Source organism: Corvus cornix, chromosome 4 (assembly GCF_000738735.6).
Source record: "Corvus cornix cornix isolate S_Up_H32 chromosome 4, ASM73873v5, whole genome shotgun sequence".
Taxonomy (NCBI): Eukaryota; Metazoa; Chordata; class Aves; order Passeriformes; family Corvidae; genus Corvus; species Corvus cornix.
Genome location: NC_046334.1, coordinates 44,250,151 through 44,265,761, shown reverse-complemented (window position 1 = coordinate 44,265,761; position 15,611 = coordinate 44,250,151). Strand labels below are relative to the sequence as shown.

At 32.9% G+C, this 15,611-nt stretch overlaps 1 protein-coding gene across 3 annotated transcripts in view; it reads right to left on the bottom strand.

Moving 5' to 3' along the window:
* The window catches only part of SGCZ (sarcoglycan zeta), a 411,452-nt gene that overhangs the window by 240,945 nt on the left and 154,896 nt on the right, over window positions 1-15,611 (bottom strand). The window contains exon 2 of one of the 3 annotated variants that reach the window (XM_010401616.2): window positions 6,143-6,174. The exons of the other annotated variants lie outside the window; for them this stretch is intronic. The gene's annotated coding sequence lies outside the window, so the exon portion shown is untranslated. The remainder of the gene's footprint in view (window positions 1-6,142; window positions 6,175-15,611) is intronic. 3 annotated transcript variants of the gene reach the window in all.

The following is a 15,611-nucleotide window of genomic DNA, read 5'->3' as shown; positions in this document are numbered from 1 at the left end:
GATGTCTTATTAACCATTCAGCCAGAGAGAATTTAAAACAGATTTCAGTTTGGGAAAAAATTTCACTGTTATTATATTTCTTATCTGAGTAGGTATAGCTCATCTTATTTGTCAATCCAATCACTTTCTTACCATTTATCATTATCACAACTGCTACTCAGGACCACTTGTGTTGTACCTCAGCTGAGAATGTCCATTGAATGATTAGCACAGTCAACTCTTGGTAAATGGCTGTAAGCCTAAATTCACTTTTTCCTTTCTTGGAAAGACTACTCCCTTTCTGGGAGTACTGTTCTGGGTACTGTTTACACGTTACTAAACCCATCTTCCTATTAGCATCCTCATCAGAAGTTTCTCCCATATGAGAAAGCCTCCTGCTCTGGAAAGGCTGTTTAAATATATTCAGCGTGTCACTGCTTTGTTACATTACAAATAGGCAGGTTCCTCAATCATCTTTGTGACAAAAGATTTCAGACCACTGATCATAGTGAGGAGGATCAGCACAACTATGCTGAATGTCTTGAAAACTATTTTGCTTATCATAAATTTCACTTCATTATTTTGTGCAGTCAGACATTGTCAACAGATTTTATCCACCCCATCATGTTTGTCATATATGATTTTTTAGTACAAAAAAGGACTATTTTAATTTGCCAGAAATAGTACATAATATTTTTAAGTGTAAAATAAACCAGGAAAAGCTGAAGAGGGTTCTGTTGCAGTGGGGCACAGTGGCTGCTTACCCCCATCTTTAGCACCCACTGGTGGATCACAAATAGCAGGCAATTCTGAATAGATGTTTACCTTTAACACTATAAAGGACCTGTTTTTCACTAATTAGAAGAAAAGCCAAGCAGACTAGGTTTAAAAAGATTGAGAGGGACCATAACACTGATAAAGAAGAACTATCTTTTTGTAGTTTCAAGACAAAGAAAGATATTAGTTAAAGGACAGGAGTTAGAAGTCAGCAGATCCAAGAAATTTTATTCTGGGTTTTTTGATACACAGTGAAAACAATTTCTACACCACAGCTGTGTAATTTTTCTGTAGAATCACCACTGTTTCCACTGTTTTCTTATCAGAGTTGCTCTTGTATACAAAGATTATTTCAAAATTGGTTCAGCAGTTCACACGTGATTAAGGTAGCAGGAGGAAAAAACTATCAAGAAATGCAAGCAAAACAAACAAACCTTTCAAAATGTTCAGAAACATTATGATGGCTTTTTTTCTTCAGTTGACTTGTTTTATTTTCTTACTCAGTGGTTCTATCTAAGTGACAGCTTGTTCAAAATCCCCACTGGTCCTTTTTTAATGCAGCACTTTTAAAGAGTATACAAAATCTAATCCATAATTATTAATCCTCTCAGGATACCAGTCACTACTAAAAAAAATGCTTAATTAAATTATCCTAAGATTAATAGTGATTTTGATATAAATATGGCAATCAAACAAACGTGAAAAAAACATACAATGGAAAAGGAGAAATAAAAAGCATCTTCACAGACCTCCAGATGCACTTACATTTCTTCAGCTGAAGTCTATATTTTTGTTCCTCAATGGTTTAGTCACAAAAATAGATTTCTAAATTATAAGACAGTCCTTTCAAAGCAATAGAACAGACTTTAAGTTTGCCTGTGAAAGCCTAAAGGAGCAAATAAAGCCCTTGAGCAAACTGAGAAAAAAAGGACTGTAACATTCAAACCCCAGCAATTTGGCCACCCACTATTTATGTTCAGGGATTACTAAAAAAAGCTGACATTTTAAGCAATGTGATAGCCACTAATTCCACAATTCTCCTTTGACCACAAAAAAAAAAAAAAAAAAAAAAAAAAACCAAACAAAACCAATTAAACAAAGAAATGGACAATTAAACCCAAACAGAATTCAAGCGTACTCAGTTTCCATTCATCAATTAACAATAGATCACCTAATTAATGTAGTTTCAAGGTCTCTTTCAGAAGGAAAGAGATCCTGTCTAGAGGAAACCTTATCCTTACAGCATTTGTTAGCATGCTTCTTTTAGAAGAAGAAAATCAACAGAAGAAAAAAATCCTCACATTTTTGCAATCATCTCTTTGTTACATGACTTCACATTACTCCCCCTTTCCTTGATATTTTTTTTTCTCTATAAATTTAAAGGCAGACATTTTATTTTACAACTTCTATGAAAAGGAGTTCCTGTATAACTGTCATTCATCAGTGACAGAAAAGCCCATAATATGTCAAACCAGAGAGGTACCTACTCTAGAGAACAAGGAGTAGACACACATTTTATATTCTGCGAAATGATGCAAAACATCTTCAGAGTAATGCTGTAGTTTAACAGTCTGTAGAAAGCTCTAGGGATTTCATAGTCCCAAAAGGAAACATTTCAAAGCAGCAGTGTTAACATTACAGCTGGTAGTTAAAGGAAACATGGTAATTCCTAAGTGCTGAAGTTCTAAGAAAATAATTTCTTTTGGTATTTTTGAAGTTGTGTATTTGGTTTCAACTACAAGAATGAAAAAAGAACCAACAACTCCCTCTTGGAATATTATGACAGTTCACATAGAAGGTCTTGCTCGAGAGCCATAGTTTATGTTGTACCCAAAGAATCAGTCTAACCAAGTAAAAAAGACAAGTTTTGTTTCCAGCTCTCAAATATAACTAAGGTCACCATTTTTATTTGCAAAACACCAATAAAAGGCTCTGTACAGTGATAATGAAGTTTTCCTAGCCATCAATAAGTTATGTTACCACCAATAAACCCACAACCTTTAGAATGTTCCAAGTAGCTAAAATTAAAAATTGAAAAATTTAGCTTCACAGAACATATAGTTAAAAAGAGTGCTTGTACATGATCCCTGCATAATGAAAACCATCACTCTCCAGCGAAAAAGCAGTAAGATAGATACCAAATCTTCCACCTCACACTATGAGGAGTAACTGAGGTTTGTTTATCAGCTGGGGTTTCTTAGTCTGGAGAAAAGGAGGATCAGGAGGGACTTTATCACTCTCTACAGCTACCTAAAAGGAGGTTGGAGTGAGAGGGTGTCAGTCTCTTCTCCCAGGTAACAAGTGGCAGGATGACAGTAAATAGCCTCAGGTTCTTCCAGGGGAGATTTAAATTAGATATTAGGGGAAACAAAAATTTGGAAAGTGTTTAAAAGCATTGGAACAGACTGCCCCGGGAAGTGGTAGAATGACCATCCCTGGTAGTGTTAAATAACCACATGGATATAGTACTTAAGGACATGCTTAAGTGGTGAACATGGTGATGGTGCTAGGTTGACAGTCAGACTTGATGATCTTACAGGCTTTTCAAATCTTAATGATTGTATGATTATGATAAAGTACTAAACAATCTTGTAAAAGAAATATTGTCTAGACAATCATAATTGTTTGCATGAAAATTATGACCATTGTGTCTTTGAATTACAATATTAATTCAAGTCATTTACATGGTCAGCCTTGAAACTGTTGTTGCTGAAAAATTCACTCAGTCATTAATAGATTAAAAATAGTTTATCTTTGTAGTGTACACACAAAGTCAGGTAGTACAGTCTTGCACAACAGCTCTTCAGATAATAATATCTACAAATGTGTTCCTAAATGTTTTGCACTTACCAAATTAAAGGTATAATCCATCTAACAAACAGTACAAAAATAATCTTTGGTGTTAGTAGAAAAAAAATGTTTAAATGCTTTCAAAACCACCAAAACATGAAAATACTTGTTAGGAGCAAACATTTTTTAAACAAAATACCTAATATATGGCTTGTATAATGAGTATCTTTATTTTAAAATGGTGATTATTTGCAGATACATTTATTAGGATATGAATTAAAAGTGAAACATGTATTTTCAAACAATAAATAAGTTAAAATCTACCAGTTCATGAACTAAACATTTAGACAGCTTCCACAGCTAACAGAATGCTCTGCTTCCCAAAATATTTAAGCTATGTATGACTAGTTGGTATTTCAGAAGCATACCTAAGGCAAAACTGTTCTCTCAGGATCAATACTATGTTTTATTAATTGAAATAATTGTAACATTTCTAAAATTCATTGTCTTGAAACTGAGGCTTGTGGAAGACATTAAGGAATTCAGGCCAGAGCATTAAAGAAGGGTAGTTCATCTCATTAACCTCCATAAATTTTACTTAAAGGATATTTATTCATATTGGCACATTTCCAAGCAATCCACTAGAACTCGGAGCAATGCAATTGGCCTCAGTAATTTTGTAATAAGTGCTAAACAAATATTTTAATCCAAATAATTTCTAAATAACAAAAAGTTATTTGTGTAATTACAAGAATAAGTAAATAGGGGCAGAAACAATCTAGAAACACAACAAAAATATGGTAAGTGGAAAGCAATTTCTGTAGAGGATTATTTTTATTACATGTTTTCTATTATTTATAAGACTGTATGTGTATGAAAATGAATCAGAGAAACTTAAAAGCATCATGTTCATGGACTGATGAAAAAGATCCCTATGATTAATTTTCAGAAATAAGGATCTATTATCACTTCAAAAAGCTGCAGTTTCACAGATATATGTGCACACAATTAGATGTAATTTTACTTAAAATATAATTTCAAAATCAGTTGACAGCCTCACTTGGCTACAGTTAGTTTGTAGACTTCAATGGTTTTGACATGTAGAATAGTACTCGAAAAGTAACAGTCTTGCCTTTCGAGACAGGTAGTGCTTTAAGCTAAACAGACGTCTTGTCTGACTCTCTCTCCACTAATGTAGGACATCTTTTCCCTGAAGGCATTTTTGCAATTCATTAATCATCCTAACCGTAAAATTTCAAAATTAAAGCTTTATGTTTATGCAAAGTTTGTTGATCTAGGTACAGATATTGCTTTCAACTACTCAGAAATATATCTGGCAAAGATTCTAAGTAATGATTTCCAAGATCTAGGGAGCCTGACCCAAAGACAACAGAAATCATTGCAGATTCTCATTGACCTCATATCCTACAAATCATGGATTATAAATATTTCTTATTCTGAAAACAAAATCTGACTTAAAATGTCACAGTCTATAAGCACTGACCGTATTTTACATACATCAAAGTAAGCAGACTTACTTAAAGTTTCTTGTTTATTTTAAATACTGACATAGGACTCTGGTCTTTAGCTTCCAAAGAGTCTCTGAGATAACAATAACAATAATTTATCACAGTTAAATTATACTTCAGTATATGTAATTCCATAAATGAAAGAAAAATAATTATGGCAGAACTTCCATTTTACCACCAAGAAAATAACTGGCATACACAGGGGCTCTCAAAGTGGCTAGTACCAAAGCGTGATACAAATGCTCCCGTTTCCATTATGCAAAATCAAATGTAATCATTCCTTTTTAAATTTATAAACCAAACTGGTTTATTTATATTCTATCTGTACCTTCATATTAAAATGGAACTAAAAATCTACCTAACAAGCAGAAGGAAATCATTCAATTACCTTCTTCCAAGAAAACTGTTTCTCAGTTTTAGAGACTTCTTTTACTGAATATTTCTACTGATCACTGAGAAGATACAGATTCTTGGCACTTTCTCAAAATTAGTTCTGTAGAGAGAACAAATTTTTATATGGATGGGCAGAACTCGCACAGCCCAAATTCAAGCAAATATCCTCGAATTTACCTCTTTCTGATAGCTCCTAAGAAATCATGGATTTCAGTCAGAATTTATGGAAAAAAAAACCCTTAACAGTTTTATGATGTTTGCAAGTTCAGAACAAGGAGTACTTTCTAGGTTTTGTGCAGCCAGTGCTCACTGGAATTTCACATAATACAGAACAAAATTTAAAACAGAAATCTATAAACAATCACAAGAAAAAAAGAGTAGTAAGATTTCATGTTCTGATTTCTACCATTAGGGACAAAAAAAAGGGGTTTTCTTTTGTTGGCCATTAAAGCAAAAAAAATTAGAAGTCAAAGTGACTAGACAGTGAAAGAGACACTGAATATGAAAAACAGCCAGTAACTGTGAAACCAAAGAAACAGATTCTGGATCAGATACATTGATGACAAAATAGGTATTTTTTAGGTATTGTATTGAGAAAATAGGCACATTGATATTAAACTTTCAATTACATAAAAAACTGCCTAGATGGGATATTAAAGATTTTTTTGCCTGACCTGTATTCATTCCTGTTCCAAATGCATGTTACCTGAAAATACAAAATAATGAGAAAAATTTTGTTAATTATAATATTTAGCTAGTTAGAACCTCTACAGATTTCCTTAAATAACCTAAACATGGCCAGTAAAGAAAGTAAACATGGTAGAATAAAGAGGATGAGAAGAGCTGCTGTGACTTTGAAGTTATTTCTGTCATAGTGAAAATTTACATTTCAATTAATTCATACCAGTGCTGTAATCTATTCACAGCTTTTAAAACCATTGAGATTTTTTTCCTTTTACATTTGTATTGAAATACCTTGATTAACTCAAAATTCCGCAATTACTTTACAGAAAAGTCTTCACAATAGTAATGCACAAATAAAGGCTAACAAAATCAATATGATAACATCAATGACAGAATATGTGCTTTTTATTTATACTTCAAAGCAGAGATTTTAATAAATTAAATGCATGTCAGAATTTGTAAAAAATCTCTGCATCAACATGATTGTATTTCTCCTTCTCTTCCTTCCTTTCTGCCTCCAAAATCTGCTTCTATCTACTTCCTGATTGACAAATTCTTTTCATTATAATGTTAATGTATTACATCAGAGTTGATAGCATATGCATGGAGGAGAAAGATAAGTGATGTATCTTGGTACCTTTTCCTGTGAAATTATATTAGCCTTCTGGGATACAGGATAGGATGAAGCTGCAGATTCAAAGATCATTACACTGCTTATAACCCTTTGTACTTATCTTCAGTGCTACTAAAACTCTACAGAAAATCTAATTTCTCTGAAGCTGCATTAATGTCAAACCACCACTTTTTGTATGCCAGATTTCATTCCAGCTGGCAGGTAACACACAAAAGGATCTAATATCAATCACAGGGAATTATATAAAAGCTAAAGGTTTGGCATATTTGGCAAAGAATTCAACCAGTGCTCTACTTCTAAATTATTATGGGATCTTTGCTCTTCTATTTCGTTTGTGTTTTATTAAGCAGAAGGATGAAGTGATGAGCAATGCAGTCAAGGTTGTGCTTAATCTTTCCTCATTTTCTTACCACCAGGGAGGTCTTTTATGACTAATACAGGTAACTTTTTCAATCTCAGAAGCAGTCACTTTAGAGAAAATGTACAGGGCATGCCTAAAGAAGGAAAAAAAATCCAGGGACCAGCTAATACTCTGGTCAAAACAAAGCAGAAAATACAGTCTCTCCATTCACACAGCACTTTTTAAAACTGAAACAAAACCCCACAGCAAGAGTACAGTGAATGAAAACTGTCTTCTCATTGATCTATTCCAGTGACTGACTGCTATGTCAATAATTAGCTTAAGATTTCAATTATAAACATAAAAAAATATACATATTTGTGTTATATAAAAGTAACAGACAGGCCATACCCTTTAGAATGGTTTCCAATTTTTTCAATGGGTTAGAAATAACATGAAATTTCATAAGAATTTTACTTTTTTTACCTCTATATCTTTCTTTTGATGATAGCAAATAAATGCAGATCTTAAGATTCTCTTCTGAATAGAGTAATACTCAAGTGGTGTTTCATACCCTGTGCCAAAAAGAGGGATTCCAGCTTTCAATCAAAACAAGAGGCTTTTAGCATTACCAGGTGTCTTCAATAGAAAGAACACTGCAAAGTGCAACAACAACAAAAAAAATTATAGAATGGTTTGGGCTGGAAGGGACTTTTAACAATCATCTAGTCCACCCGGCCCTGCCACAGACTGGGATATTCTTCACTAGACCACATTGATCAAAGTCCCACTCACTTTGAACTTTGAACACTTCCAGGGATAGGACACCCCCAATTTCTCTGGACAACCTGTTCCAGTGCCTCAATACCATTACAGTAAAAAATGTCTTCCTTAAGTTCAACCTAAATCAACCCTCTTGTAGTTCAAGACCATTATCCCTGGTCTTACCTCTACAGGGTCTCCATCTTTCTTATAAGAACTCTTTAGTACTGAAAAGCTGAAATTAAATCTTTCTGCCGCATCCTCTTCTCCAGGAAGAAGAACTCCAACTCTGTTAATCTTTCCTCACAGGAGAGGTGTTCTATCCCTCTGAACTGTTATTTTTGACCTAAGTTTTATCCATCCTATGCTGACTATCTTTTATCTGTTACTCATGTGATGATAATGATGAGCCAAGCTTGTTGAACTGATATAGTTTTCTCAATAAAAACACTTTCACTATAGAGTTTTAGCTTCTCTTATTAATGCTTGATATCTTTCTTGGAGCAAGAGATATCTTTAACTGATGAAACGACCTATTGCATCAACATGTATGTGTAAACTACTCTAAGCTAACCTTACAGTAAGACAGTCAAGTTATTAAAGAGGAGGTAGAGTTCATCTGTAGTGGATGTGTGAAGCAGTTCAGATGAAGCATGTATATATAGCACTGAGGGACATGATTAATGGTGGACAGTTGGAGCCTACGACCTTAGCTGTCATCTCTATCCTAAAGGATTCTATGATTCTACAATTTCCTGTTTCCCTTTGCTGAATTCAAGTAAGTGTCAAGCTCACTAGTTTTCAGATGTTCACAGAGCAAAGTCAATGGACTATAGATATAAAATACAAGACAGGAAAATCTGACTAGTTACAAGGAGAAAAAATTTGACAGGAGAACGGTCAAATAATGGAGAATTAGAGTCCTTATAAACATTTGAAATTTGATGGGGACTAGGACCTACAGAGTCAGATCTAACTGGACCTTCTGTGAGCAAGGGGTTGGACAAGAGGACCTCCCTCCCACTCCGAGTAAGTCTATGATTCAATTTACGATGCAAATTACAGGAAAAGCTAGTACAAGCATTAGCTGGCAACATTTCTCACAGGCCTGAATATACATCAAAGCAAAACTTCAAAACAAAAATCAAGGAATATTAAGTAGTTCTGCAACTGTTTCTTTCCAAGTGTTGTGTTATTTTCTTTCAAGTCAGATGACTCATCTACGACTGATATGTGTATGTCATGTCACCTATATCAAGCACTGAAAAAGCTCAAGTCTCTTCATTAGCCTACTTTTAAAATGGAATTTTTCAAATTAACATGTAAAACATACGCACATAAAACCACATGCTGAACACTGTTAAATTCAGTGTCTTGGAAGAATTGGTTACTTTAGTTACCACCGAGTCAGTTTATAACCCTTTCTGTACTGCAGCAAGTACTGAATTTTTTGTTTCTATACTTCCTTTTATTTCTGCATTTCAGGAGAAGAAACAAACCAAAATACTTTAGTGAATGTTCAAGCAAAACTTTTGGGATGTCAGACACTAATACTGGTATCTTTCCACAAAAAAAAACAAGAGAATTTGAATTAGACCGAAGGATCTAATGTGGGGAAATGCTCTACCTGGAACTAAAGTCAAAGGAGCTGTGCTTGAACATACTGAAATTACATGCTGATAACTGTTTGTAAATATTCACTGTTCCTGAACGAATATTCATCTTTAGTTAATACTTCAGACTTAAAATCCACCACTCATACTCTCACTATAAGAGTAAGGATGGAAATGGGAATTTCCCCTTTCATGATGCTACAAAAATAAACTTAGGATTGTGAATCTTTTGGGAACCATAAAGATAATTGTTATTAAAGAAAGGTAAGGAAAAATAAGAATTCTATATTTAGAGCATAACACAATACTTACAAATAAATGAGGAATCAGTCAAGTACAGAGTAATCAAAAGAAAAAAAACATAATTAGCACTTACTCTCTGAACTTTACACATCCCATAAAGTGAGAGTTTCAAAAAAATAAAAAACCAAACAAGTTTCCATGGAAATACTATGTACTTACAGAATAACATATTAAACATAAATGCAAGGGGAAAAGATGTGATATAAGTTATATACGGCTAGAATTATTTCTAATATTTCCTAACTCTTAAATCCTTAAAGATATTATTTTGTTATCAGAATGGTTAAAAAGATTTTATTACTTTATTTCACTAATACCATTTATCTAGAAAAATATCTTCCATAACAAGACATTTCAGCACCACCTATTTTGCTTAACTTTTAGCACTAATTCTCTACTACCTGGGATTATATTTATTGCGAGAACTCCAGAATAATTTATATGCAGACAGTAGGCAAAACTCATGTTAATACTGCTTCTCATTTTCTTACAATTGCTGACTAATATTATCCTTCTGCTTTTCAATCCTCACAGCTGGAATTAATACTAATTACAAACTGGCCCACGCTTTATTCACAAATATTTAAGTACTCAGATCCAAGCCTTGAATTCTCACAGATGAAAAATTCAGTAATCCTCTGCAATATCTTCTACAAACCTGCAGCCATTTGACAGCATCCTTTACTCTTTCCTATATTATTTTCTTATAACTTAACTAAGGAATAATCTAGAGGTGGGTCAACTAAGCATTTAGGAATAGATTTAAATTCTGATGTCTCCAAAATATGGCCTTGCTTTCTAAATGAACCTGTTAAAACTTTTAGATTAACCAAAATATTTATATTTTCTATAAAATCACTTTTGAGTAAATTGTTTTTATAAAAATCTACAATCTGTTTTCAATTCTAAGTGATTTTTTATAAATTATTAACCATAACATGCATTAGAATACAAACTGTATATACAAAAAATATAGCTTTCAAAAATGCTTTAAAAGATTATGCTTCTAAAATAAATATTTAGGATAGACAGTTATAACTTAAAATGAATTCTCTATCATGGACAACTTAATTAATAAAAAAATATAATTCTTATAAAGCAGATTACCACCCTGTCATATATATATTTTTTAAAAAGCCTTTAGAAACACCAGGAGCTTGAGCAAAAGAAGGCTGTAAGCCTCAAAAACATCTCTACAGTGGATACAGAAAATTAATAACATATCACACCAGAAATATCTGCCAAAATAGGTAAGAAGCATATAAGGAAACAAAGACACTTTTTGAAATTGTTTTAATCTAACCTGCAGAAATACTGCAATCTCACAACTATGATTATGGTGCTAGTGAATAGTACTAAAAAAAGATCAGAATTAAGGTTATTTGACTGTCTTAATAATGACTTCATCTAAATATATATTTGAATGTCACATTTAATCATAACAGTTAATCTTCCTTAATAGTTGGCTTGACATCTCTCTAAAACCTCTTTATCCTGTATTACTAATACCATATCAACTCATCTTTCATGTTCATACAGTGTAATATTTTGAATATATACAAATCCACAAATATTCACTCACAAATGTAAGATTCAGATTAATGGTACAATCACCCAAACACCAAACGTTATTTTATGCAATCCCAATTATTTTCAGAGGTTTTCCTCTTCAAATTTCAATTATTTTTTTTTAAGTTCTAGCCAAAATGATCTTTTTTTTTAACTGTGACAATTTACTATTACCACTCAAATCTTGGTTCCAAAACGCTGGGATCAAGTGTGTGGGGAGAAGGGAGAAAGAAGGTGGAGAGAGAAGAGAAATATACATCTTGACAGGAAAATAAATAGCCTACATGTGTACTGGGAGTTGCAAACTGCAAACAAGTGGTAGGCAATCCCAGTAAAGTTTGGGGAAAATTCCCTTGCAGTTCATACAATACTGTGTGCAAATAAATATAGCTTAAAATATCTCTTTATTCAAAATAGTAAATAAGGGCCAAAGTGCCATGAGGGGCTGGCTAGAAAACACAGCCTCTGCACAGATACTCTAGGGATTGTCAAGCACAAAAAAAAGTCCATGCATGATAATTAGTTATATGTAGAATAATATAATAAGTTATCTGAATACATGATCCTACTGTAGGAATATTTGACAGGGAGTATATAGATAAAACATTTGTCCGAAGAATGTATTTAGAAGTTATAAATTTTTTTTGAGTATCATACATATGCACAATCACTTTTTGTTTCCATTATTAAGGTTCCAAAAAGATAGTCTTTTTGCCAAGAGATGCATGAGAAATAAAAATTACAAGGCAATGCAAAGATTTAGGATTCTGCCATATTAGATTTATAGACCCTCTCCTCAGTGGTGTGCTTTCTTTCAAAATATCTAAAGCCTTTACTATGTTGACTAAATTATTCCTAAAAGATCATTTGTTTTACCAAAAGCACACAGAACTCTATAAAAACAAAAACCAATTAGTTAATTTATTAACCACTGAATGAAATCTGTTATTTATGTAAATCTTGTAGAAAAATATTTAGTATGCATTCCCTGAAGAAAGAGGTGACCGCAGAGCTTCAAAATTGAAAGAAAATCTTGTAAAAGAAATAATGAAGTAGCTGGATTCCAATTCTCACACATGATAAAGCAGGTACGATTTTCTATTCATGACAGCTTATTTTTAGATCAAGTACAAAATCCTTAAAATAGATTCTACTCTTAAGCAAAAAAAACCAGTTTACACTATGTTCTTACAATTCCTGTATAATAACATAAAAACCAACACCTTTATCTATTTTATCCACTTAAGCATAGCAACATTTCTTAAAGTCACACAAGAAACAGGTTTTTACTTATATAGTGGGAAGATATGATTATCATTTCTGAGTAAGTAAATTCATTAATTTTTGGGATTTCCTGGCCAAGAAAATATTTGCTAATTTATATTTTCAAGTTAATGAAACAAAATTGTAATGAAGTAGTTGAGGAAGATAAATCTCTGTAGTTTTTTACTGTACATGTTGAAAAGAATAAGATGTAGATTCAGCTAATTTTCAGCACTGCTTAAACCTTCTGGCTCCATGTTCGTACATGTGATTTACAGAGGAATGCTGAAATAGTCCATTGATATCTGCTTCTGGAGAATACTGTTTAGGATTGAAACAAGCTCACTGACATGTTCAAACAACAATTTCCATGTTTTGTAGAACAGGAAGTCCCATTTCCATATAAGATTTGTTTGCAAATGATATCTAGTCTTATTAATTTATCATTCCTTCTATTTAATTACCATGCATCATTTAAACAGAACTATAATAAAGATAACAAGATTCTACCCTCTGTAATGAATCCTTTCAAGTTTTACCTACTGTCCTAGCAAAGCATATCTGGAAGATGACAAGACTTCTCTACAAAAACTGAAGAGGAACAGCTCTTGTGCACTGCAATCAGAGGAAAAGTTACAGCTTTTGTCACTAGTTGTTTCTGATCTAGCAAAGTGCATAAAAGTCTGAACGGTAGCCTTAAAAGCAATAAATTGCAATTATCTAAATCAATGTTACCACTTTCACAGAACATCCCTCTGTGATGAACTCTAACCTACTCCTCCCAGGAGCTGAAAGCCATAAAACGAACAATAGGTCACTGCATGTTGTGAAAGAGGTTTGAGTAGAATATTGTGATGTTTGGATAGACAGGCAGGGTGCCTCTGCCTGATGCAAGTCCATGAAACTTGCCTTCATAGGAAGCAAATAGAAGATATTTTACAAGAGCAATTTACAAAAAGAGGTAAGATCACATATTATGGGATTTTAATCACTTTTCTGCTAAGCAGGATAGATTAACAGTATTTTTCAGAGGCTGTCTTACAAATTATGTGCAATTTTTTTCTTCCATTCTTATTCTGAGGAATCCTACTACTCCTGATTCAACACAGTGCATTTCTGAGTGAGTATTTCAGTTCTCAGTTTTAAGAACTTTTGTGGGAGTATTCACAGTTTACTGGTTAGGATTTAAAATGGAAACTTACAAACAGTGTAAGTCTTACATCTACAGATCATAGTTGTTTGGACAGCTTGGCACGTTAGGAGAGGAAGTAAAAAGTGCTTGCTCTCAGCTGACACTTGTCACAGTGAATAGCTTGTCAGGGACAAGTGCTGATTAAAGCAAAAAGTGATTTTTAAAGCAGAAATTCTGCAAAAATAATCCATCCAAAATTTTCCCCCTTCTGAAGGAGTAGGAGAATATACCTTTCAATTCAACTAAGGATTTACTTATGCTTTCATACTCAGCTTTTCAATGAACTTTAATTGTTAATATTTAAATGATTGTAATTGAGAAGACAATACATCACTTTTGTAAGGTTGCTTCTTTAGGTCTTTCTGCCCGTGATGTTCTGTCTGTATTTTTGTTCCTAGACTCCAGCCAGGAATTAAAATTTAATCCTCTAGCCTCTACAATAAGCCTGATCCAGGAGAAAAACCAAAAGAACACAAACAAAACCAAAACCAACCAAAAAAGAAAACTCCAACAAACTCTACAGTTTGGAGGTGCGAGCACTTACAATACAACTTTCTTTCTACATTCATTAAATTCACACTTAGAATTCATACAGATTTCCTTTATACTGAGATATACACACATCCAGGGACTCTGAACAGAGGTCCCTCTCTTACTTTCCCACATTACAATCTTTCTACCTGTCTGTGAAGGCACAGGAGAGGTTCAGAAAAGGGGCAAATACTATGATACAGATACTATAATGGATACAATGCAACTTAACTTTTTAATACTAGAATGAATTTTTGTTTTATGACCTATCAATAGACCAAAACATTCAAAAGCAGGAATACAGGTATCTGAAAAATAATAAAGTGTTCAGACAGTTTCTTCTGTATAAAAGATACAATCTTTTTACTGACTAGTGTAAGTCCAGTCAAAATGTTTATTACTTTGTTATCATACGCACACTTTCAAACTATTTAAGAAAAACAGAACTCAAAAATTTTTGTGACAGGCGGCATTTCAAGTGCATCTTTAATCAAGGTAGCTATGTTTATTTCAATCTAGAAAATAACTTGCATACAGGTACAATACACTGTTTTCTTGTAAGTGCTTACTTGCATTTATTATTTGCTAATGTAAAAATCTTCCCTTACTTCCCTCTCCTTTGATATATGAATAGAACACTTTATTCTTAATTGAAAATTGCAGTCAGAAAAGAAATCAAACTCACTCGTTTAATAACATGAGCTTTTCCTAAAGCATCATTATAAACTAAATTGAAAGTGCATTTTTCCTAAATATGAAATCTGCTGTTGTTATTCTATGTGAATTGTTCCTCAAATGGGTTTAGGAAAAAGAAATAAAAGTCAGCTTAAATGTGGTTATTTGCAGATGTCTGGACACATACATATCAGATCTAAAGCATACATTTGAGATCTATTATTGTTATAACTTTTATTTCCCTCATTAAATCATGAATACAAACCTGAGAGAAAAAAGTACTAAAAGGGGTTCCTCTGTTCTCTAGAAGTGTATTTTCACTGAGGGGAAACTAATAGCAACTATTTGAATGAAGTAATTTGTATTGAATTTAAGGTTCTGCATACAAACATCATGCAAAAAACCCTTACTTTCCCACAAAGATAAAAATTATACTTCATGTTCATTTCACATTTCGTAAAACAAGTTGAAACAGAGACATTACAATTTCCCATAATTAGGAAAAGAAAATATCTCAGGATGAGCTACATATCTAAAACATTATGCAACAATAATCTGTCACAATATATTGTAAGTA